At 36.6% G+C, this 24794-nt stretch overlaps 1 protein-coding gene across 1 annotated transcript in view; it reads left to right on the plus strand.

Annotated features, from left to right (window-relative positions):
* Aven (apoptosis and caspase activation inhibitor) overlaps nucleotides 1-24794 on the plus strand; it is a 167769-nt gene that overhangs the window by 131833 nt on the left and 11142 nt on the right. The window lies entirely within an intron of this gene.

The raw sequence follows: 24794 nt of genomic DNA on the forward strand, positions 1-24794 counted from the left end.
TATGATTGATCATTTAGCAACAAAGGATAGGGTCCTCCTTAAAGAGAGAACATGCTAGAACCAAGATTAGAATAGCTTAGCATTTTAAATGGGCAGAACTTCAACCCACGTGTTCTCTTTGAGAGGGATCCTTACGTGTTGATGGACGTCTGTACTTGGTGATGTTTTGATATTGTACTTTTTGCCTTTTTAGTAAGAGCTGTCATTAACATTATAGATCCTAACTTTGTGCAGACTCTTTTCTTTTTTTTAAAGAGAGAGAGAGAGAATCTTTTAATATTTATTTTTAGTTATTGGCGGACACAACATCCCTGTTGGTATGTGGTGCTGAGGATTGAACCCGGGCCGCACGCATGCCAGGCGAGCGCGCTACCACTTGAGCCACATCCCCAGCCCTGTGCAGACTCTTATTTAGTTTCTTTCTATGTATATTCTATATAGTTGTGATTATTTTTCACACTTTCCCATTATAACATTTCTCCATGTTTAAACAACTCTTCATAAACCTAATTTTAATGACCACCATTTCGTAGCTGATAATTTTTAATATTAAGCAGACACTACTGTACGGCATAGAATGCCTGAGGGTGTTTTCCATGATTGTCTATTGCCTTTGCAAGTGGCAAACAGGGAGAACCTGGCGGGAACACTAATATTTATGTGTTCTTTCATTTAAATTTAATAGAGCTCTATGAGGCTGATAGTATTAAATCTTACTTTATGGATGAGAAACTTAAGAGACATTAATTAACTTTGCCTAGGTCACAAAGCTAATGAATTACGAAGCTTGAGTTTTAAATATATCTCTTTGATTTCCATTACATTATTCATACTGCTTCCAAAGACTCATAGGTATCTATACAACGCAGAGGATATGTAGGTGACACATTTTTCCATGAAGGCTGGAGTTCCCTACTTTCCCCTTTATAAAATGTGGTTACTAGAAGATCCAGCATACTGATCAACTTGCCATTCAGCTCTTCTCCCCTGCTTCCATCTCTCTCTGAAAGTTCTTGTGCACGTTGAGCAAACACCTCTCTGAATATATAACTAAGAAGCAAAGGAACAGTATAAGTCACTAGCTAGTTGTCAGCCTCCAAGTAACAGGAGGTTTGCTGAGATGATTCTTAATTGCCTATTCCAATTTCCTGTGTAATTTATAACAAACTAGATTTTTGTGTTTTTATATTGCCAATTAGACAACTACACAATGAATTTCTAATACTTAAATAATATATTCTTTTATTTTCAGAGCTCTGTATTATTAACCATTGTGTTTTAGCTTTTTAATGATCTCAGTTCATGGCTTAGAAATTCTTATTTAGCTACACTTGTCCCAGGAGTGCCTTGCATTTCAAATGCAATTTATTCTATTAACAAAGAGTCCCCAAATTGTTCTTGCTGTACTGAATAAGATGTATACCTCTTTTTGCTTAGCACTGTATGAGTTCAAAAAGTCACTTTGAGGGAAAGGTGTGTAGTGTCAAACAGATTCGATCATTTAAATGTATCTTTTCAAAAGGAAAATGAAAGAAGCCACACACAGATGAGAATAGCTAGTGGTGCTCTTGATTATATTGGCATAGTGTAGCTGTCTCTGTTGTATTTCTCAAGACATCTCTAGCTGGCCTTTGTTCCTCAGTGGTGCTGTCTGGTCAGTGCAAGGGGTTTTATTCCTGTATTTTGCTTGAACCTTACTATCACATTGGCACAGAGGTGGTTTTGATACTTGGAGTGATGAGAAAAGGTGGAGTGCTAGAGTTTTACTGACAGAAATAATATTTATTTAACTTCCATGAATATTTTTGAGAGAATATTTGTGTATGTGTGTACATAGGGGGTACTGGGATTTGAACTGGGTGTGTGTGTGTGGGGGGGAGCTCTACCAGTGAGCTAATTTTATTTTATTTTTAGACAGGGCCTCATAAGTTGCTCAGGCTGGCCTTGAACTTGCAGTCTTCCTGCCTCAGTGTCCTGAGTAGCTGGGATTACAGGGGTGTGTAGCCATATCCAGCTGTTTTTAATGCTTTAAAAATATCCCAGATAAATGTAGAGTTGTGGTGTTCTAACCTGATTGATTACAATACTTTTAGTTATTCTAAAGTGGTTTTGATTTTAAACACTTGAAAAATGAAATAATTTGGGTTTAACTGGTGGCGTGGTTGGGGGAAAACTGTAGCTGACACCTTCAGTATCTCACCAATGTTCTCTTATTTCTAACACTGAATTATTAATTCCAATGGACAGTGTGGTGATAGTGTCTACAATTAGGAAGCCTCACTTTTGTTATGGCAGTTTTGTTTCTTATAGCAAGCATTATTGTTAACTGGAAGAAAAGTTGCCTGCTTTCTTGTTCAGACCTTGAAACAGTAACACGAGTATTTATCCTTGTTTTACAGGTAGTGCATATGTATAGTATAAAATCCCTTTGTCATTGCAAATGGGCAAATAATTGATTCACATGAGAGCACTTGTGTTTTTTACCCCTGCACATTTCACTCTTGTCTTTTTCTTTGACATGCCAGGCTTTTACCTAATTTTCTTCATCTCTTTAAGGTAGTAGGCACAAAATGTCTGCTTTGTTCCCAGGTGTAGAAATAAAGTTGTTTTTGCTATATACCTTTCTGAGAGACCTAGAGTTCTATAAAATTGCATACTAAAATATCAAGGCTTAAGAGAGAAACCCAGAGCTGGATCAGCCACTCAGAACTTACACAGCCTTATCACCAACTCTCCAACAAACTTAAATACAAACACAAACCAGACCCCAAACTAACATATGGACAGATGGTTTGAGTGAGAACCCAGGCAGGTAGCTAGGCTCTAATACTAGAAGAGCATCAACAATGCACGATGCATTATGATTAGCCTCTGAAGCAGCTTCAGAATTCAGCCAAAATCATGTATGGGAAGCTGGGCATGCTTCAGATCTCTAGCTTTGTCACTTGGACCCACTTGACTGCTGCTCTCTTTGCTGGTATATCTTTTCTCTTGCCATCTGCATGGATCAAGCCCCACACCTGCTGTTCTGTTGTCCTTTAGCAGGATTATTTGTCTTTTTAAAACATGATTTGTATATAGTAGCAAAAAAGGTAGAAATAACCCGGATATTCATTGACAGATAAATGGATAAGTAAAATGTAACAAACACACACACGCACGCGCGCGTACACACACACACACACACACACACTCTTCTGATGTACACTGAATGTCTGAGGACATTAGGCTAAGTGAAATAAGACAGAAACAAAGACAAGTACTATATGACTCCACTTACATGAAATTCTGAGAGGAATTGGATTCCCAGAGACAGAAAGCATGGTGGTTCAGGACCTAGTGGGAGGGAAGGATGCAGGTTAGTGTTCAGTGAGTGTAGAATTTCAATTTGAGAAAATAAAGAATGTTCTAGAAATGGTTGATGGTGATGGTTTACAGTAATGTGAATAAATCCAATACCACTTAAGAATGATTTAAACTGTAAGTGTTGTTATATACATTTTACCACAATGAAAATAAATGCATTCACCTATTAGAGGGAAAGCTATATTCATTGACTTTCCAACATTAATTAGTATCAGAACAGGGATTAAGGCTATGTTCTACTTGATGATCTATAAAATCATGAATGAAAAGGACAATAATTATGGGTTTGGAATGCCTCTCCATATAGGCATCTGGAACAGCTCTGGTAAAGCAGAACAGTATTCCAGATATTGCAAAGGTATGCCCCTGCTCACCCAATTCTAGTTCTTCACCACCCTTCTAGGCATCAACTTAATTGGACTACTCATTGTAGCTGAGACTTCAAATGATACAAATGTAGGCTGTTCTCTGTCCCTGCTCAGATCCTGCTGTTCTCAAGGGCAGCAACCCAAGGCCAGCTACCATGATGTGCTCTGAGGACTTCAAGGGTATTTCAGTGAAAAGTCTAGGATTCAAGGTCAGTTATTTTGCTTAAACTGGATTATGCTTTTTAAAGAAACCACTGTTTCTTAAAGGATGTTGCCCTCTGCTCCATGTTTTTCACACATTTGAGGGGAAAAAAAGTTGGCTCATGGAGAAGGAATTGTAACCTTGCTTTTGGTCAGTCCCATGCAAAGTCCTCATAATTGCCATGTCATTGCTGGTTGCCTTAGAAGTGTGTCTTTCATTCCACTCTGCTCTCCATTCTGACACCTGTAAACAAGTTACAATTTAGCAGTACATAAGAATCGGGGCAAAGATTGGTTCCCAAAGTCATAATAATCCTTGAAACATACACTAGAATGCCCCACTATACTATTTTAAACCACAAGCTTTCCAACACCAAGAATAATCCTTATGTTCAAGAAAGATATAAAGATGGAAAACAAGGTTAAAAGTCTGGAAGGAAATGGGCAAATTTTATTATAATCTTGGGGTAAAAAACTCTGATACAATATGTGTATAAATATATAAAAATGGAATGCATCCATAACCCAATTGAGTCAAATGTATGAAAGATGATATATCATGAGCTTTGTAATGTTTTGAACAACCAATAAAAAAAAATGGAATGCATCTGTATAGCCAAAATCTATGAGTCAAAAGATATGATAATACAATAAAAATATTTGTTTCATAGCAGAGAAGACTATTCTAGGTAAGTCATAATTAGAATAATACAATATTTATCTTTTTGTGACTGGCTTATATTACTTGAAAATATTAAAAGTAAAATTACCATATGATTCAGCATTTCTGCTTCTTGGTACGTAGCTCAAAGAATGGAAAGTAGGGTTTTGACATATTTTGTACACCCAGCTTAATAGCAGCATCATTCACACTAGCCAAAAGGTGAAAGTTACCCATGTGTCCGTGTATTACTAAATGGACAAAAACATGTAACATATACCTATAATGGAGTATTATTCAGTTTTAAAAAGGATGAGTATCACTTTTAAAAGATTCTGTATAACAAGATGGATGGATTTAGAAAAGATAATGCTAAGTAAATTAGCCAATTCCAAAAAAAACAAATGCTGAATGTTTTCTTTGATATAAGGAGGCTGATTTATAGTGGGATAGGGAGCGGGAGCATGGGAGGAATAGACGAACTCTAGATAGGGTAGAGGGGGTGGGAAGGAAGGGAGGGGGCGTGGGGTTATTAATGATGGTGGAATGTGATGGACATTATTATCCAAAGTACAGGTATGAAGACACGAATTGGTGTGAATATACTATGCATACAACCAGAAATATGAAAACTGTGCTCTATATGTGTAATAAGAATTATAATGCATTCTGCTGTCATATATAAATTAAAAATAAGTAAAAAATAATATGTGGGGGAAAAGATGCTCAATCTAATAATGAAAGAAAATGCAAATGAAGGACAGCCTTTTGTACAAACAAAATTGGAAATATTAATAAATGATAATATAAAAAAAGATTCTATATAACAAGGTGGTTGAGTGAGATAGTCTCTAAAGTTTCTTGGATGTCTGTGATAATCTATGAGACACCTTAGTGCAGAAGACTTCTGCCTCCTCCTGGTATAGGTTTCATTTGCTCTTTGGTGTTCACCTCCTTTCTCCCACTCCCTATAAACACAGAAGCACATGTGCTTGACTTCGGTTCCAATCAAGGAATCGGGAAAATTGGGCTTGTTAGGTAGCTGAGTAGCTTTAACTTGACCTTTTTGTTAGGAGAACAGTATTAACAAAATTAAAGTTGACAACTTAATGTATGCCTTCATGGATATATGGACAGCAATTTGTGTATAGGAGGTGCTGAGAAAATCTGGAAATATAAGAAAGATGGTATACTAGAAGAATAGAACACAGTAACACAGTGTGATGGTCTACCAGCCATGAGGTTGATGCTGCTCTTTCACTGGTGTGAGTATATTTGGTTGGACTGGGTGGGTGGGAGAAGTGAATATTACCTACCTTTCCCTTACTCTGAAAGAAAAAAAATTCCTGGAGGAGATGATTGGATTTGGCCTTGGGATAGATTGTGAGGATAGGTCATAAAAAGTGTTAGGCTATAAGAGTTTATTGAATATCTAATACATGTCAGATACTGGGCTAGGTGTTTTATGTATAGTGACTCTCGCCTATAGAATGAGTGTTCTCTTGGTTTGTCCAATGAGAACATTTGTAAGCCCAGAGAATTTAAGTAACTTCTCCAAGGTTTCACAGTAAGTAAGCAGTGAACAGAGTTCAGAGTTCATTTTTTTTCTTTAATGCCTAAATTATTTAGAAACAAACACAATTAACTAATTTTCAAAATAAATGTAACTGAATTTCAGTATACTATCCAAACAGCAACATACATCCACATGTGTGTGTGTGTGTGTGTGTGTGTGTGTGTGTGTGTGTATATATATATATATATATATATATATATATCACATATAGAATACATTCTGTGTGTGTATATCTATATATACACACACATATACATACATACAGTGTTTTCTTTTACATATATTGTCCCATCTGTTTTTCAGTCTTTTAATCTATACCATGTGAAGTGCTAATATCACATATATTTTTCCTGAACTTGTCTTCTTACCTACAATCCCATCTGCTCATTGAGATTGTATGAGATAATAATGAGACTGTATAATGCCAAAAATTTTACAACTAACAGAAGCTGAGTTAGGTGGATTTAAGTTGAGAAGGAATTTATTAAAAGTGTATTAGAACTGGGCATGATAATACATGCCTGTAAACAATTCTGGCTACTCGGGAGGATCACATGTCTAAGGCCAGCTTGGACAATTTGGTGAGACCCTGTCTCAAAAAGGACTAGGGAGGTAGCCAGTGGTAGAGTGCTTGCTTAGCATTTGTGAGGACCTGAGTTCAATCCCCAGCACTGCAAAAAAATAAGAATAATGGTGTGTTGGGCAGGTTACACCCTCTCTGGGAGGGCCTGTACAAAAACTAGAGGGCCAGGATATGACCTTAAGTTATGTTGCATAGCTGATGAGTGAGGACTTCCTGCTGCTGTTACACATATGAATGCTGCAACTTGTACCATCCTCACTGGAACTACTGACAATGGATATTGCTATTGCTCTTATCCTTGTAGAAAATAGCTGCTTTGACCTAACACTAGGAGTATATTCTACATGGCCTCTTGTTTTCATCACTAGTTTTTTATTCAACTGGGCATGAGTATTCATGATCAGCATGGTCTCATTTATGTGCACATGTCTTGGAGCAAGAGATGTTGAAAAAAAATATCTGTCATTCTTTGCTTTGATAGTAGAGAGCTCTGTTCTATAGGGTGAAGGACTCTTAAGAATTAGGAAGGGCCTTCCTAATGACCAAAGCAATGATAAATGGCTCAGTGAGTGCCGGTTGCATTTGTAGTTGAGGGTGGTGACAAATTGCTCCTCAAACTCTAGCTGAGATTGCTAAAGATGAACGCAATTCAAGAAGAGATTAGTTTAAGTAAACTATAAGCTTTATTCTTTTAAATACTTTGGATGATATTGTAAATGGGATTGTTTTCTTGATTTCCTTTTCAGCTATATTGTTATTTGTGTTTATAAATGCCTCTTAATAAAAATAAGTTTCATGTGTATCCTGAAACTTGACCAATTTCACTTATTAGTTCTAATAGTTTGTGTGTAGGGAGATATCTTTGGGGTTTTGTATGTCTAGAATCATGTCATCTACAATTAGGGATAATTTATTCCTTTCTAATTTGATTGCTTTTTTTTTCTTGTCTGCTCTTGATAGTAATTCCATTTCTATGTTGAGTAGAATTAGTGAGTATAGGCATCCCTGCCTTGTTGGATTTTCATGGGAATGCTTTTAGTTGTTCTATATGGATTATGATGTTATCTGTGGGTTTTTCATGCATGGACTTTATTATGTGGGGAAATTTCTTTCTAAACCTAAACTATTTAGAGCTTTCATCACTAAAGGAAGCTGAACTACATCAAATGCTTTTTCTGCATCAACTGTAATTATCATGTGTTTTTGTCTTTCATTCTATCACTGTGGTGTAGCACACTGATTGATTTGCCTACATTAAACCAACTTTGAGTGTCAGGGACAAGTCTACTTCAATAATATGACCAAGAAGAAAAAAATGAAATACCTAAGAATTAATTGAATCAGGGAGGTAACGGACTTCTCCACTGAAAACTAAAACATTGATGAAAAAAAATGAAGAAAACATGAGTAAATAGAAAGATATCCATGTTTGTGGATCAAAAGAATTAAAATTGTTAAAATATTCATACTATTCAAAGCAATATACAAATTTAACAGCTCTTATCTAAATTGTAATGGCATTATTCACAGAAATAGAAAAGTATCCTAAAATTCAGAAAGAACCAGGAAAAACTCTGAATAGCCAAAGTAGTATCGAAAAGAAAAACAAGTTGGAGGCATCACAATTCCTGATTTAAAATTATAGTACTTGAAGCTCCAATGGTGCAATCGTTTGGCGCATGGTACTTATAAAATTATAGTACAAAGTAGCAATAACAAAAACAATATGTACTGACATAAAAACAGAAACATAAACCAGTGAAATAAAATAGCCCAGAAATGAATCCAAACATTCTTGGTCAACTATTTTTCAACAAAAGGGAAAGTATCCTTGGGAAAGGATAGTCTCAAACAATGCTAGAAAAACTGAGTTTCCACATACAAAAGAATGCACTCAGACCTTTGTCTTATTCCATAAAAGAATGGGACTACATCAAACTTAAAAACTTCTTTCTGGGCAGCAAAGGAAGGCAACCTATGAGTTAGGAAAATATATTTGCAAACCACATATCTGATAAAGAGTTAATATCCAAAATTTATAATTAATTATAACTCAGTAGTAGGAAAATAATCTCATTTTTAAGAAAACGGACAAAGACCCTGAAACAATACTATATGATAGGGTGCTTATCATCAGGGAAGTGCAAATTCAAACCACAAATCACTTCACGCCTATTAGAATAACTATTATCGAAAAGATGAGATAGCAAATTGTTAGGGTATACAGAAATGGGAACCCTTATGCAGGTACTTAGTGGAAAGCAAAATGGGTATACCCATTATGGAGAAGCGTATGGAGGCTCCTAAAAGAATTAGAAGATGGCATTAACTTATGACCCAGGAATCTGTCTTTTGGATATGTACCCAAAATATTTGAAATCAGTATGTCTAAGAGTTGACTGTACTCTGGGGTTCATATAGCATTATTCATAACAGCCAAGTTATGGAAACAATCTATGTCTATCGATGAGCAAATAGATAAAATATGATACACACACACACACACACACACACACACACACGAATACTAATCGGCTTTATAAAAGAATCAATGTTTAAATCAAGTCAAATATATCTATTATACTTTTATTATATCTTTATAGTGAAACTTCTCAAAATAATTTCTTCTCTTTTGAAATGTAGAGTTCATTATTATCTACAGTTGCCCTACTGTGTAGTAACACACCAGAACTTCTACATGTAACAGTATCATTGATCAGCCTCCCCACAATATTCTCCACAACCTCAGGTTACCCCATTCTACTCTCCACTCCTGTACAATCATGAATGAAATCCCTGTGAGCAGTATAGTGAGTGAAAAAGTCAGATATGAAGAGTTTATATCATATACTCCCAGGTCTGTAACTATGAAAACAGTTGAAACTCATTTCATCAGGACCCTATTTTACCCTGACATACTTCTGGCATGTTGTAATGTTCAGTTTCTTGATGTAAGTGCTAGATCTGTGAGTGTACCAACTGGATAAACTCAATTTGTGCAATTGTGGCATATTAATCTCAATATATATTTCAATAAGAATGGGAAAATAGAGATCCTGCCATTTTGAGATAAGCAGGTAGAGAAAGAAAAATATTAAATGAAATCATGTGTGTATTCTAAAAATAAGAAATTTTAGAAAAGGTCAAGTATATGGAGATAGAGAAGAAAACAATGATTATTAGGGGCAGGAAAAAAGAAGGAACTGTAAGTCAAAGGATTCCAAGTAACAGATACATAAGATGAATAAGTCCAGAGATCTGATTTACAATATGAGGACTGTAATTAATAGAATCACTTTAGGGAATTTTGTTAAATAAGTAGATTTTAGCTGCTCTTATTTCTCATATACAAAAATTATGTGAGATAGATGTGGTCATGTGGTTCATTATAATAACTATTCTACTCTCCTTGTGTTCCCATAATGTTATGTGGTAACCTCAAATGTATACAATAAAATCTATTTTTAAAAAAAGTCAGTAAAATCAAGCACAATTTGAGTTCAAAGAAAGTAAAGCTACATCAGTGAGTGGAAAAATAATGTACAGCGTAGCCATATGCTATGGTATGAATGCTTGTGTTTCCTAGCCCCTTCCCATTCCTATGTTGAAATCCTAACCCCCCAGGTGATGTTATCAGGAGGTAGGGCCTTTGGGGCGGTGATTAGGTCTTGAGGCCAGATAATAGTGTAGTGTCTTTATAGCTTATAGGAGCTTGCTTGTTCCTCCCACCATGTGAAGACACCGAGGAGGTGCCATCTTTGAACCAGGAAATGGGCCTTCACCAGACACGGAATCTGTCAGTGCTTTGATTATAGACTTCTCAACCATTTCTTTTTAAAAAAAAAAAACTTTTTATTTTTTCTAATATTTTTTAGTTGTAGATGAACACATTACCTTCATTTTATTTATTTATTATGTGGTGCTGAGGATCGAACCCAATGCTTCACATATGCTAGGCGAATGCTCTACCACTGAGTTACAACCCCAGCCTCTCCTCAGCCACTTCTGAGAAAAATATCTGTTATGTATAAGTTACCCAATTTAGGTATTTTGTTATAGAATTGAAATGACTAGGATAGAATCCAATGTATTATCAGTTAATGATCAAAAGTACAAATAGCACAGACAATATGGATGAACCTTGAAAACATTGTGCTAAGTGATTGAGGCCAGTCACAAAAGATCAAGTTTTATCGTCCCATCTATATGAAATCTACCGAACAGGGACATCTAACAGACAAAAATAGATCAATGGTTGTCTAGGGGTTGAGGGGTAAGGAGAAAAAGGAGAATAGCTGCTGATAGGTATGGTTTTCCTTTGTGTATAATGAGAATGTTTTGAAATTGATTTGCACAACTCTGAATATATTAAAACCTTAATGTTCAGTAAATATGTGGAAAGGTACATGTGAGCTATATCTCAATATAGTTGTTACTAACAACATAAAAAGGGTGGGAGTGTAGTCAGTGGTAGAATGCTTGCCTAGCATGTGCAAGGTTCTGGATTCCATTTCCAGAACTACCAAAAAGCAGCAGCAACAACAAAACCCTCCTCAACCCCCCACCTCCACCAAAAAACAATTAAGTTAAAAAAATGTGAGAAAAAGGGTTTTCAGTTTAGGATAGTAAAGGTACAAATCAGCAATTTACCCTTAAATTATTTGCATTTGCTTTTGAAATTATAGAATAGTACTCAAACTTGGTACTGAGGAAACCATGTAGGAAAGGTAGGAAAGGTGTCTCATGACTACTACTGAGGGAAAAATGAGAAATTATTCACTGGTAATGAAGTTGACCAAGTATTGCCATTTATGAAATGAACCAATTAGGAATTAGAAACATAATTTGATTTGAACTTGTTACCTGGAGCTAAATGTCAAATTTCAGACCTTAAGGTAATTATTGTGTTTTCAAAAAGAAATAACACACCAAAATGATATTTTCTTGATATATGTGGCTGTACAATCAGACTTTTTGTATTTAAAGATTTTTAAATTGATTTTTGAATCTCTATCTACTTTTCTACACCAAGTAGAGTGGCTATAATCTCAGAGTGTTGCGAACATTTGAATGTAACGTGGTTTTGTGGAGAGAGTGTCCTAGATACCAAAGGGTTTCAAGGACTCATTTCCAATAGAACAATCATAAGAGTCCTAGAAAAGAGCTTGGGGAGGAGGGTGGTTTAAATACAAATACCAATGTAGCTGCTAGAACAATACATGCAATAACTGTGACCTTGGCATTCTCACTGAATTTCAGCAGAACTCCTGTCATTTAGATTCTTTGTTCTGTATCCTTATTTGCAGATGACTTTCTACTTGTGTGGAAAAATAACCAAACTCTGATCTGAGGCTCTTTAGTTTTTAATGTAAAATAATGAATTGTTCTCTTGGAACACACTTTTTGGAGAGAGGAATTATCTAGGAGAATAGTTTCTCTGTGAGTCAGAAATCTTACTAAATTTTGTATGCCAGCTTGCAAGAGAAAAGGCTTTAGTGAAAGCAATGTTGAAGCAACATTTTGAAGCAATGTTGCATTTTTAAGAGGGTACTTTCTTAGCAGATGAATGAAATGGATGTGGCAGTCTTTGGGGGTTCTCCAACTGTTTGTAATTCTAATACCGGCTGCATCAATAGAGAAAACTCAGCTTGCACATTAGTAATTGCTATCTGGGTAATGTTACAGTCCCTTGTCACATTTTATGAACTATGTTTTAGGGGCAGGGGAGGGAAAGGAGATTTTTTTTTTTTTTTTTTTTTTTTTTTTTTTTTAACCAAGATTACTCTCTCAGTGGCTACCTAGAAGCTATGGAACTAAGTGGAGGCTCCTTATTTAGGCATTTAACTACCACTTGGTTCCCACCTACCTTTCCAGTGTACCACACAGTTAATGCATTCATCAGATCAGGTCCATCCTGGTTGCTATTTACTCTTTCTTGCCTCTGTCCTATAGCATCATAATCTTCCCCCACTTTACTTGCACTCTCCTATTGTCCTTCGTGTCTCCTGGCCCAAATTACACCTCCTTTTTAGGGTCTTTTAAATACAATTTAAAAGACCAGTCTTGGCTCTTTCTGTGGCTTCTGAGCCAGAAAAAGCTATGTCTTTTTAATATTTTGGCCCTGTTTGACAGCTATTTGTGTGATATGTTCAAGTTCTAGCCCCCTGTCTTTGTGAATGTGATATTATTTGGAAACATGGTCTTTCACATGGAATGAAGTTAGGATGCAGGCATCCAGGATTAGGGAGAGCCCCAATCCCATGACTGGTGTCCTTAGAAGAGGGAATTTTGCACACAAATATTGACAGGAGAGAGGCCCAGAGGAGGAAGACCATGTGACCACAGAGGCATTGGAGTGGTGTAGCCATAGACCCTGGAATGTTGAGGATTGCTGGCAACACCAGATGCCAGAGAGGTACAAGGAAGGGGTCTCTCTAGAGCCTTGGATTTAGTCCTCTAGCCTTCAGAACCAGGCGAATCAATTCCTCTTATTTTAAACCACTCACTTGTGGTTCTTTTTAAAGGCAACCTTAGGAAACCAAATACAGTATTTATCTAATCTCGGTTCCTCCACTGACATTACGCTGTAAACTGGTTAAGAGTTTGGGCTGTATTTTATTCATCATTATCTGCTCATCAATTGGTTCATTCTGCTGTCACTTGAAAAAAATAAACTCATAGTTATTGAGAAGTAAATGAGGTTAAGTAAAATTGATCCCTTTTAGGCATGCCATTTTAATAGATGCATAGTCTGTGACCACTACCACAATCAAGACAGAGAACATTTTTCACCAATCCAGAAAGTTCCTCCACATACCTTTGTAGTTCTCTCCTAGCAACCATGGATTTATGGATTTGGTCACCTACTGAATGTCATGTAAGTGGAATCAGATAGCACATAACCTTCTGTACCTGGTTGCTTTCTCATCGCCTGATGCATTAGAGAGTCATCTATGTTGTTGTACCTCTCAGTGGTTTGTTCCCCATTCAGGTGACTTTTATTAAGTGTCATTGCATGCTTGCTCTGCTATTAAATTAATGCATAGGCACAATATCTATCCTCTTGGGGCTTATGGATCAAATAGGTTCTAATAGAATATCATTAAGTGCTGTGATAGCATAAGTACAGTGTATTATGGGAATACTGAAGGAGGTTTGAGTTAGATTTGAAGGATCATTGATGTTTTCCTAGAGGGATTAATGTTTAACTTGGGACCTAAGGTAATAAGGGTCTAAGCAGGTGATGAGGGGTGGATACAGGCTTGTACCAGCTCATGAGTTGATTTTTAAAAAGTTAGTAACTTGGTAAACTGATGGTTAAGCCATTTGGTAACTTGAAATTGGCCATGGTGGGCGTGTTTATACCATCGATATTGTTAAATACATTAAATGAGAACTCCCTCCTTCCCCTAAGGTTTCCATGCATGCCATTGGGTGGACAAGCATTATAGCCAGGGGAAATAGTAGAATACAAGACAGTGTGGCATTTTTGAAGAAATAAAATAAATTCAGTAGAGTTGAAGCATGGTGTTAGGGGGAAAAAAGTGATTCCTGGAGAATTAGGTGGGGGCCAGATTGTTTTGGGGGGACGTATGCCATGTTACCAAGCCTTTATGACCTTTTCTGCTAGTTTTCATATCATTTTAATTTGATAAATCATTCTTATTAGAGATCATATTTTTCTGCTGCTTTGCATGCTAGATAAGTTGTTTTACCTTGTTGGGTTCTTGAGGGGAGTCTCTTTAGATCTCCAGAGGTCTGTCTCTGTGTGCTCTGTCCTCTCAGGTATTCTCTCCTGCAGACAATAAGCCTCCACAATCCCCCCTGCATTTCTAATTCCATCTCCCAACTCAGGTAGTCTGCTGGACTCTGCCTAGTTCCCTGTGTCAGCATAATAGCAGAAAACTTTGACCAATAAGCTGGATTGACCTTAGTTATCTGGTGTATGGTGTTTTGAAAGCCATTATTTCTTACATTTTGTTAGATTTTTTTTCTTTTTTGGTAGTTTCACAGAGTAGAATAAATTGTGTCCTTGCTACTCTTATTTGGCCTGAAAACAAGAGTTGTTACACTACCTAGAATCAACATGGTACAATTGAAGAAAGGTTTAAATAATGGACTAGAAGGATCAGATATACACTTTTTTTTTTTTTTTTTTTTTTTTTTTTTTGTGAGGGGGTACCAGGGATTGAGCCCAGGGCGTTTAACCACTGAGCAACATCCCCAGCCCTTTTTAATATTTTATTTAGAGATAAGGTCTTGCTGAGTTGGTAAGTGCCTCGCTAATCTGCTGAGGCTGGCTTTGATCTCGTGATCCTCTTGCCTCAGCCTCCTTAGTTGCTGGGATTACAGGTGAGCACTACTGCACCCAGCTCAAATATGCAGTTTTAAAAGATCATTTTGAATATAATATAATGAATTGTTCTGCTTTTCTGGTGTAGTTTCTGGGGACCTGAGGACAGTATATCAGAGGTAGGTAAACCACTTGGGATAACGCTATAATAATCCAGTTAAGAAAATTGGATAACTGATATCAGGGAATCAATCAATATGGATTGAAAACAGTGTCTACCAGCCATTAAAACTATTGTTTCAAGATCATGTCAAACCCTACCGGGGGTAGCCTGGACTCTGCCTTATCACTGAAACATATCACACCCAGTCACCCAGGCATCTAGAACATCAAGACCCTTACAAGGAAAGCTTTCTCAGGATCCTTCAGAGAGCAATAAACTGATTACAAGGGCCTGAAATTGAGGCAAAAACAGGGGGACTCAGTTTCCTTTAACAAGGCAAATGCCATCCTTTCTGAGGTGGTCCATGCAGTTCCTGTGCTATCAGTCAGAAATCAAAGGACTCTGGAAACTTCCCTGAACCTCCATAAAACGTGAAGGCAGGAGGGATACACTGGCCATCTCTGAGAGGACCCATTCTCTCCCTTGAAAGTTCCCCCTTTTCCCTTTCCTATCCCTTGAAATAAACTCATGCTTGTTACTAAAATATAACAAAACAAAACAAAACCGGTATCCTTGTTTAAACCATTGGTTATCTGTAAGGCAGAAAATATGAACCAAAGGAACACAACAATGAAAAACCAAGACGTTAAGCTTCAAGGATAGAAAGTATATTTAAATTCAGGTCTGCTTTTTTTTTTTTTTTTTAAAAAAAAAGGTATTGTCATCTGAAGGAGTTAAGAGTAAACTAGCTGTGGATTCAGAGAGGATGTTCCCAGAGGCAGGATCCAAAAACCTGAGTAGATGTGAGAGCTGTGAACAGGAGGGAAGTTCAAGAAGAAGAAACCTTTCAATGAAGGAACATTTTGGGATTTTGCTATGTTATAGAATCAGAGGACCCAAAACATGGCCTAGTGTTTAATTTGCAGATGTCATCTTTTAGTTACACAGATTACATACAATGATTAGCATCTATGGATAAACAAATTAGGTAAGAATTATGTAGTCAATGGAGAACTTTATAAGCAACTAAATAGACAAATTTAAAAATCATTGTTTTAAGTAAACTGTTTTTCAATGTACTTGATATGAAAATTTTAAATTGTAAATATAAATAGAAAAGATATAGATTTCAAGAAATGGGTAAATTTATTTAAATAGCCTTCTCCCTTTAGTTGGCATTTAAGAAGTCCACAAGAGCAGGGACTTTGTTTAACATTCTGAATCTGTAGCTTCTAGTCTCTTACATAGTAGATGCTTAATACATATTTGTGTAAAAGTAGATGAATGCATTTTAAGTAGGATTCAAAGTAAATGAATATGGTAATATACAAAAATAGTATTGTGTATATTTTATCCTTGCACCCAGGAATTCCATTTGGGGGAATATATGTTAAGAATGAAAAATGCCTAAATCTTAGCTTAAAGTTGAAATGTGAATCTTGCTTGAAAAATCAGTTCTCAGGGAAAGGATATGCATTTGACACATCTGTAGTTTTTTTTTTTTTTTTTTTTTAATCTTTTTTTTTAAGAGGAAAAAGTCCTTGTTGCCTCAACTGCACGTGTTCTTCAGTTTTTTGACCATTAGTTAGGTTTGGGATATTACTTGTCTTTAGTTTTTTCTTACTAGAAGAAGACCAAGATGCTGGTAAAGCCTTGGTGCCTCACTATTCTGTGGCCACACCATTCAGGGCAGGCTCCTGTTGGTGATTTGACAGGGTTCATTAGTTGCTTCCCAATTCTTCATTTTTAGGAGCTGCTTAAGAGCTGTTTAAAATATCTGGTACCGGGGTTCTTCCTTCTTCCCATTCTTTTCTATTGGAAAAAACTGGGGAAGAAACTTGGTGTCATTGATGGAACACTGTGACCATTCTCCCTTTCACCTGCTCCTTAGATTTGTTGCATATTTGATCTGAGCCTGAAGCAGCTGATCAGGAGCAACTTGGGTAAGTCACTTAATAAGGAACTCCTGGACAGCAAGCCCCTTCTGGCTGTTCCCATAATTGATGGCTCAGGTAGATTGTAGATTGCATTTTCCTGGTAGTTCTGATAGCAGTTCTTATTTGGGAAAAGTACAAAAAGAACAAAACTGAGTTTCTAAAGAATTTATAGTAGGTCACTATGCACTGCAAACAGTAATTCAAAAACAGACAATCCTCAGGAAAATACTATTTTCTAATGTAAGCGAGGCCTATGTTTGTATAAATCTCTTCTATATATTAAAATTTCCCTGGGATGAATTTCTAAAACTTGCTTCTTGTTAGTGAGGGGAATCTTTTAAAGCTGTGTTTTGGGTAACTGTTTCAGGACTCCCCTTTTTTGATGATCATGTTCATAGCTCACCAGCTCATAGATTGGTATTGTTCACTCATACAATTGTAATTATTAGAAATTGGCATTTCAAGATCCATCTTTAGTTTCTTTTCCTCTTTCTCCATTTTTGAGACTGGTTCAAGAGAAATTCCAGTTGAAGATCTCTGCCACCTTCTCTTCCTTCCTGCTTGTTCTTACTCGAGGTCCTTGATTTACCAGGAATTTCTGATTACAAACGTTGTATTTTATATTTCTGCCCATATATTTGGCAAGATTCATGAAAATAATATTTTTCCCTTTACTTCTCTGTCTCCTACTCCTTCATGTCACATAGACAATGTATCTGTTGGTCCATTCTTAGATTTGTGCATTCATTAATATGTTCATTCTTCCATGCATAGTCTCATGCATAATTACATTAAGGACATATTTACTAACTGCCTATTGTGTGCCATGCATTACACTGTCCCAGGAATATGTAATAAAGACTGAGATGTATATAAAGTGCAGAAGTTGTCTTGGCTTTGAAGCAGGGTGACATGCAGCCCCACAAAGTTCAAATCGTGGCACATTTCTGCAACTCCTACAAACTACTACAAGTACTACAAACTACTGAACAAATAACATGAATTACTCCCTTCCCTCAAGGGTAAAAAAGAAAGCATCTCGGGTTCCCAAATACCGAAAGTTATCTGAGATGCACAGATATCACTGGAATCAGACCAGCTTGGCACACTGTGAGAGGAACATGGCTTTACATGAAGTTTGGTATTGCAGAACACTGGCTTTGCATCCTTTACCATGTCACCACCCCACTGGTGGAAAGCACGTTTTTTCACACATTATTTTCACAACCAAGCTTTGTGGACCACTCCCTTCAAATGGTATGTGAGATTTTCTGTGTTATCTTTGTACACTAGAACAAAGAGCAATAGCTGCCTTGTAGTCCAGTCTCAAAGGACATGACCTGAGAAGATTAAATCCCAGTTTGCGTGTTATTTGCTGATTTTTGACATGAAGCCTAAACAAAACCTTTTAAGATTAAAATTATTCTGCATATCATATTTGCCCATTTTAATCACAGCTCAGTTGAATAGTGCTTTTCAAAATCATTAAAAAAAGAAAATCTATTGTACTGGCACAAAAAGGAAAAAAAAAACCTAATGGGATGAGAAAGCAAGTTGGATGCTGATTTTTTTTTTTTTTTCCCTCTCATGCATAAATATATTCCACACTCTTTAGAGTGAAAGGAGAGGGAAGAGGCAGAGGAACAAATATTTTTTTACATTGGTATGTGTTATGGTTTGGATATGAAGTGTCCCCCAAAAGCTCTCACATGTGAGATAATGCAAGAAGGTTCAGAGGAGAAATGATTGGGTTGCGAGAGTCTTAAACCAATCAGTGATTAATCCCCTGATAAGGATTAACTGAGTAGCAATTGAAGTAGTAGACTATGGCTTGGGGATATATATTTATATCTGGCAGTGGAGACCTGTCTCTCTGCTTTCTGATCATCATGTGAGCTGCTTCCCTCTGCCACACTCTTCCAGCATGATGTTCAGCCTCACCTATAGGCCCTGGGGAATGAAGCTGGTTGATACGGACTGAGACCTCTGAAACTATGAGCCCTTAAATAAACTTTTCATCCTCTACAATTGTTCTGGTCAGATCTTTTAGTTATAGCAACAAAAATGCTGACTAAAATAGTATGTGAGACTGGAAAATTCAAGAAAAAATATGAACTTCTTAGTCTAATATTATTTTAGCATTTTCAGCTAAGCTCATAGCATGTTCAGAATAAAGCAGACTTTCCAAGTCAACAGTGGGAAGAATTGTAAAAGATACAAAGCTGGCTGCTGGATACTGACAGAAATTATCTTGGCAGTGGTGGGAAAAGGTTAAATGTTTTCTCTGATATGTGGATATATGACAGATTAAAGGGCCACCATGATTTGGATAATGTGGTCTTTAAGTGACATGACTTAAATTTTAAAACTTTAAGATTTTTAAAATTCTTTTTAGGTATACATGAGAGTAGAATGTATTTTGACACATTATACATACTTGGAGTATAACATTCTAATATTCCATTCTTGTTGTACATAATGTGGAGTTACACTAGTCATATATTCATATACGAACATAGGAAAGTTATGTCCGATTTATTCTGCTATCTTTCCTTTTCCCTCCCTTCCCTTCATTCCCTTTCTTCTAATCCAGTGAACTGCTATTCTTCCCCTTCCTGCCCTCCCTTGTTGTGCTTTAGCATCCACATATCAGAGAAAACATTTGGCCTTTGGTTTTGGAGGACTACCTTATTTCACTTAGCATGATATTATCCAGTTTCGTGCATTTGCCAGCAAATGCCATTTCATTCTTATTTATGGCTGGATAATACTCCATTGTATATACATACCACATTGTCTTTACCCATTCATTTGTTGAAGGGCACATAGGTTGGTTCCATAGTTTAGCTATTGTAAATTGAGCTGCTATAAACATTGATGTGGTAGTATCACTGTAGTATGCCAATTTTAAGTCCTTTGGGTATAAACTGGGGAATGGAATAACTGGGTCAAATGCTGGTTCCATTATAAGTTTTCTGAGGAATCTTCGTACTTCTTTCCAGAGTGGTTGCACATATATATACTTAGTTGTAGATGGACACAATACCTTCATTTCATTTATTTTTACGTGGTACTGAGGATTCGAACCCAGTACCTGCATGTGCCAAGCAAACACTCTACCACTGAGCTACAACCCCAGTCCTTTTTCTATTTCTATGAAGAATGACATGGGAATTTTGATGGTAATTGCATTAAATCTGTAAAGCGCTTTTGGTAGTATGTCCATTTTGACAATATTAATTCTGCATATCCAAGGATATGGGAGGTTTTTCCATCTTCTAAGGTCTCCTTCAATTTCATTAGTATTCTATAGTTTTCATTGTAGAGAACCTTTACCTCTTTTGTTAGATTCCCAAGTACATGATTTTTTGAAGGCAATTATGAATGAGATGGTTTTCCTAATTTTTCTTTCAGTTGATTTATCATTGGTGTATAGGAACTCAATTGATTTATGGGTGTTAATTTTTTATCTTGCTACTTTGAGTTTGTTTTAAAAGTTTTCTGGTGGAATTTTTAGGTCTTAAGACAGCATATGGTTGGGTCTTGTTTTTTAATCCAATCTGCCAGTCTGTTCTTTTGATGGATGACTTTAGACCATTTACATTCAATGTTGTTATTGAGAAATGATTTTTATTCCCTGTCATTTTGATTTATTTCTGGTTTTTAATTTGAGTTAGTTTCTCCTTGATTGACTGTTCTTCTAGTTTTTCCTTTTGCTGGTTTTCACTTTTATTTTTCATTTCTTCTTCATGAAATATTTTACTAAGTATTTTTGTAGTGCAGCCTTCCTAGTTGTGAATTTTTTAAACTTTTATCATGGAAAGTTTTTATTTAAGCAATTCTGAAACTTAATTTTGCTGGGTATAGAATTATTGGCTGGAATCCATTTTCTTTCAGACTTGGCATATCTTATTCCAAGACCTCCTAGCTTTGAGGGTCTGGGTTGAGAAATCAGCTGAGATCTGGATAGATTTTCCTCTAAATGTGACCTGTAGTTTTTCTATCCTTATTTTTCTATGTTAGGCATTTTCATAATACAGTGACTTGGTACAGGTTTGTTAAAATTCTGTATATTCAGTCTTATAAGCCTGTATTTGATTTTTTCCATTTGGTTTGGGAAATTTTTCAGTATTACTTCATTGAAAAGATTGTGTGCATTCTTTTTGTTCGTATCTCTGAGATTTATCCCATTAAATCTTAAATTTGGTCTTTTCGTGTAATTCCATATTTCTTGGAAGTACTGTTTGTGGTCACTTAACATTTCTTCTTCATGGTATACTTTATTTTCAAGGATTATATATTTTGTTTTCATTGTTTGAAACTGTCTTCCAAGTGGTCTAGTCTGTTAGTGATGCTTACCATTGAATTTTTAATTTGGTTTATTGATTCCTTCATTTCAAGGATTTCTGCTTGATTTTATTCATCTTTCACTTTCTGTGTTTTCTCTTTGATTTCACCCCTTACATTATCCTTTACCTTGCATATCAATTTAAGTATAAACATTCTAAACTTTCTTTGACATTTCTTCCACTGTGGTGTTTGTGGATTCTGTTATTGAAGTATCTTGGTTTGTTTGGTGTGATTTGTTCACTTGCTTTAAAAAAATAATTATTTATAGATGAACTCTAGGGCAGAGGGGTGAGAGGGGAAGGAAAGGGGTAAGGAGTTAGAAATTATGGTGGAATGTGATGGACATTATTATCCAAAGTACATGTATGAAGACAAGAATTGGTGTGAATATACTTTGTATACAACCAGAGATATGACAAATTGTGATCTATATGTGTAATAAAAATCATAATGCATTTTGCTGTCATATATAAATAAAAAGTTATGTATTTGTAGATGAACACACAGTATCTTTATTTTTATGGGTGCTGAGGATCAAACCAGTGCTTCACACATGCGAGGCAAGCACTTTACCTCTGAGCTACAGCTACAGCCTGTGTTGTGACTACCCATCTAACAGCGTGGGTCTGAGGTAGTAGAGTTTCTATCTTGTGGATTTAGTGTCCCTGGATGTTTCCCATACCTCACCATTTAGGGGGAGAGAAATAACAACAACAACCAATACAAGCAATGTTCAGCATTAAACCAAATAGGTCCTGCCATCTACAATGTTAATTTTCACAATCAGCATAAGTGATGTGATCAGTTATTGCCCACAATAACAACAGTAAGTTTGCAAAGGGTTTACAATTTCAAATGGTGGACATGGAGAGAACAGAATTGATGTCATGTGATGATTATGAGGGAGGAGGAGAGATAATAGAAGTAATTAAAGGAAGAGTGAAAGAACAATAGAGATTGGCTGTTAGCAGAAGGAAAGAGAATCAAGGGAAACAGATAAGTGAGAGAAAATAAAGTATAATTTAAAAAGTAAAAGTAAAAAAAAAGTCAAAACAAAACCGATATAACAATATAGTAATCAAACATCCTAGTCCTTAAAATACTGATACATGAAAAATTACTGACTTCAGATTTTTTTTCCCTCCCCTGTCTCACATAGTTCTTGCCTTGTTCATGCTGGGTTTTAAGGTCAAGGAGAGCAGGGAGTATATTTCCCCTGGAATAGTAGTAAACAGTCTTGCATTATGCTGGAAACTAGACTCTTATTCCACACTTAGCCCAAATCAGAATTGAAAAAAAAATTTTTTTGAAGGCATGTTATATAAAATTCTAAAAGTTTAAACATCACATTTTAATGAAATGACTAGGAGCCAGCTCATACTTTAATGAGCAAATTCCCCACCCTCAAAGCTCACCCTTAGCTCACCCACATCCCAAATAGAACCTTCTCCTTAAGAGTCTGGGGAATATTGTTCCCCTACTTCATATTCATTTTCCTTTTTCTTCTTGAAAATAGAACCCCTGATTGTTATCTTGTCACAAGACCACCTGGAAAAAATTTTATCCTGCATAATTTATGGCTCAATAAAACTATATTCTGGCCCAAACATAAGTGCAAATGTTCTGCTGTTGTTTCTGGGAAACAACACATGGTATAGACTTTAGCCCCTTTTTTCTGTGCCTCTTCTTCTCTCTCATACCTGGAATTGACAGGATAGTGAGGTCCTGGGTGTCATCTTGAATGGTGGTTGCCGCAGTCTGGCTGGGCACAAAATCACGAGCCACTCAAGCAGGAACAAACTTTATTTTTGAAACTGCCTCCAATGCCCCTTATGCTCCTGGGAAAATTCTCGACCGCCCACGCGGCATTCTCCCGAACCCCAACAGGAAGTTCCTCCTCCGGAATTCCCTCCTACTGCACTTCCCCCAACTAATGGGAACTCTCCAGGAGTCTAATATCCATAAGAATGCAGATCTTAACATAATCATATCATCTCAATGGCTTGCTGGCATCATCTTTCAACCAAAATTGCCTTGCATCATACTGCTTGGCTATGGCTCTTAGCATCGGAAGATGTTTAATTAAGCAACAAGCAATGTGGCTAGGGACCGTGCCTGTTAGGTAGTCCAATTCAACATATGGTTCTTACCTCTACGCGTCAGCCTCCTGTCTTAGGTTGATACCACTGCAATTGGATCATACCTGTCACAGACTATCGGTCCAGCATATAGCCATACGTGTGGATAGGCCTATGCACCAGTGGGGAGGTGAGGTTCTTTGCCTCACCTCTGTTGGCCCCCACTATACCTTTGACTGCCCGAGTCTGGACATCATTTAACTGTCAGAGATGCAACCTTGAATCTTGTCTGCTGTGGTTATCCAGTCTTTATTACATGCACCCAGACTTAATCCTAACTGAAATACCACAGTACAGATCACTTCTAAGATCTTCTGACTTTATTGTCCATCTAAAGATTGATCTTTGTATTCCCTTGTTTTTCAGCTTTGTCAAATTATTTCCCCCTTATCTTGGTGTTCTATGCCAGGGTTTAATGTTGGCTTCCTTCTGAAAATGATTGATCTGAGAAATTGTGCTAGATTGTCTGTAGTTCTGCAGGATTAGCACAGAGTATTCACCAACTACTTGGGTAAGAATAGATTCTAAATTCCAGAATGCCAGCATCATCCTGTTCTCATAAAGCCAGCATCATCCTGTTCTCATAAAGCCTAGAACCCTTTTTCTTGTAACTGAGTGTATCTGGCTTTTCCCTTCACATACTCTATGCAGATGAGAGACAACTGTTTTAGGGGTATTTGGAAGATAGGCACATCCTATCCTGTAAAGCTCAATGTGGATATTTGATGCTCAGGGGCCTTTGGGGCCCCACAGCTGGTGAGAAAGCTAGTTATGAGTCACTATTAAGTAAACCAAGAGATTATTACTTCTGTTGTTCTTTAGCTCAACCTAACTTCTAAAATAGCCACCCTAGCTGCTTGTATAGTCTTCCTCACAAAGACAATATTGGGTATGTTTTGTTTTAGGTTAAAGTGAAGGACAATTTGCATCTAAAAAGGCTTATCCTTGGAAGTTAGAAATTGGGAGTGGTGAGGATTTTTATGTCCTATAAGCTGAACTTGGATCTTCTCTGGATTGATTTGTGTCAGACTATGGACACCTGACCTTCCAAATATTACTTTCATAGATGAGAACAGGGAACTTCAGGAAAGAAAAAATGGAATGTCTCATTTTCTCTGGCAGAGTCATGGTTGACTGTATTCCTAAACATTTGTTGGC

Source organism: Callospermophilus lateralis, chromosome 3 (genome assembly GCF_048772815.1).
Source record: "Callospermophilus lateralis isolate mCalLat2 chromosome 3, mCalLat2.hap1, whole genome shotgun sequence".
Lineage (NCBI taxonomy): Eukaryota > Metazoa > Chordata > Mammalia > Rodentia > Sciuridae > Callospermophilus > Callospermophilus lateralis.